A 2,555-nucleotide genomic window follows, 5' to 3' on the forward strand; every position below is an offset into this window, starting at 1 on the left:
GTCCCTTTCGCCTTTCCAGGTGCCCTCGTTCGTGGAAGTGCGGCCGCCTGGTGGCCGGCATGTGGCGGGCCCTGTAGCCCCTGTGGGCGAGCCGGAGAGACGTGCGGGACCTAGGGAGGTCGTCGCTCCATCTCTCTCGCACCATTGCGGGACGGTCCACGAGTGCAAGAGAGACGGAGCGACGGAAAGGACTCTCGGAATCGGTCTGCTGGTCGGATCCTGCCCCTCTGATTGGAGGCGCATCGTTTGTCGACGCGAGTGTTCTGTGCGACGTCACAATTAGGTGGCAGGCCTAGAGAAGGAAGGATAGACGAGGAGGCAGCGAGCAGGCTGATTCCGAGTGGGAGGTCTCTCCCTCGCACTCATGGGGGGCTCCGCACCGGTGCGAGAGAGATAGACCGACGGTCGCACTGTGCGGAATCAGTGTACGTACAGGACACACGGGTTGGGGGGCGGGGGGTGGTTGGTCTCGAAGGGGAATAGGGAAAGGACACGACTATGTATTTACATGATGCTGCCTTTCTAAAGTTGTTTTTCTTTATTTTTTCTGTCTGTGAAACTGAATTGTGAAGGGTCTCGTCAAAACGGCATTGCCCCTCCCACGATCCAGAGACGTGCCTGGGCTTCGTCAACAGGAAAACTGTGTACAAAACTGGAGAGGCCACTAGGCGACGTTGGGGGGGCCAGGGTGGCCGCACTTCACAGTCTCACAGTCGACAAAAAAAATAAACAGCAAAAAAACAAAAACGTTCGTTCCTTGGAAATTGAACACAAAGGGCGGAAGAGAGCGGCATTGGTTTTCGGGCTGCAGTTTCCGGAATAAATAATAGGCATAAATATTTTGGCCGCCGCGGCTGAGCAGATCGACATTTCCACAGCGTGCCTCTTGCACTGTCAATCGCCCCCAGCAGGCTGATTCCGAGCTCTGGTTCCATTTTCATCGCTGTCTCTCATCTCGCTCCTGACGCCCCATGAGTGCGAAAGAGACTGAGCGATCAGAGCAGTTCGCTGCGGATGTTTATCGCGGCGACAAGCGCGGATCCAGAGGAAAAGGGAGGGGGGGGCATGAGACAATCACCCACCCCTCTTGAACCTTAGATAGCCGCCCGATTGGTAGGAGTAAAGCAACACTTTGCCACTGGAAGTGCGCAACAAGTGCTACTCTGCCTTCCCCGCAGGGGGATGGGTCTGAGCGGGGTACTACAGTACCGCGGTACACTGGTAGCGGCTCTGCGTGTCCAGGAGCGACACGCGGCGTGGCGCCACGCGGTGAGGCGCCCTGGACAAAAGAACAAAAACTTTATGGCCCTGTGCGCCGCGCCGCCATGCACCAGCCCCCAGCCCGCCAGCAGACTGATTCCGAAAGTCGTTTTCGTCGCTGTCTCGCTCGCACTTACGGAGCGTCCCGTACAGGTGCAAGACAGCGACGAAAACGACTCTACTCTGAAAGTCGGCAGGAGAAGCGGCAGGCGCGGTCCAGGGGCGCGGTGCGGCACTGCGGAAAGAAAAGCAGCAAAACAAGCGAGCCACCCTCAGGTGTTGGCTGTTGCTTTATCACCCCCAGGCGGCCTCACAGCTTTGATGATGGCGATGATGGTGTCCGACGACCCACCGCACAGGTTTCCAGACACAGGTTTCCGTTTCAGTGGCGTTGTCTCTCCGTCGCACTCGCGGGGCGTCCCGTGTTGGCGCGAGAGAGACAGAGCGACGTGCACGACTGAACTGACTGAACGACTCTGGGTGCGCGCTGCAGCGCAAGCAAGCGCAAGGGGCGCTCCATTAGTGCGAGAGAGACAGAGCTACGAAACGGCTCTCGGAATCAATCGCTAGCCGCCGCCGCTCATGCGTCGACGCCCACCTTGGAAAGCTTGAACGCCGTGCAGGTAGGCAAGGCGCCTTCGTCAAAGGACGTGCGAAGCGACGTGCGGGGTAGGGGGCCGGGGAAGGGGCTGGAGGGGGTGCGGAGGAGGGGGTTGGAGCTTGAGCCGAGCCGAGTGTGGCTCGGCTGCTCGGCTCGGCTCGGCCCGGCCCGGCTCGGCTCGGCCTCGGCCGCTCGGTGTCGCCGCGTCGCCGCACGGCCTCGACCAGCCTCAGCCTCGTCTCGTCTCGCCCGCGCTCGGCTTGGCGCAGCGGCGCGCGCGCGCGCACCCGCCGCCCGCCCAGCCCGCCCCAGTCGGCGTCGGCTCGGCTCCGTCACGTCAGTCCAGTCAGTCAGTCAGTCGTCAGTCCGTCGTCCTTCGGCCAGCAGCTCTTAGACAACCGAGTGAGAGCCGGGCGGATCGTGAAGTGCGCGCGATTTTGCCAATTCGTTTCACAGTGTAAAGTCAGTGTTCCCGGCCGCAACTGGCCGCAACGGATTCTACCGAACGGTGCGGCTTTCTGCAGTGCGTCCGTGCAAGTGTGTGTGTGTTTGTTTGCTGGTGTGTTTGTGTGCCAAGTGTCCAGTGTCTCAGTGCAACGGTGTCCGTGCGTTCTGCAAAACATTGTCAGCGTATTTGAGCAGGCCCTCAGTTGGGCCCGACGTCGTCTGAACGCCGCGGCGGAGGGTGAGTGGT

This window comes from Thrips palmi, unplaced genomic scaffold (assembly GCF_012932325.1).
Source record: "Thrips palmi isolate BJ-2018 unplaced genomic scaffold, TpBJ-2018v1 HiC_scaffold_19, whole genome shotgun sequence".
Classification (NCBI taxonomy): Eukaryota; Metazoa; Arthropoda; class Insecta; order Thysanoptera; family Thripidae; genus Thrips; species Thrips palmi.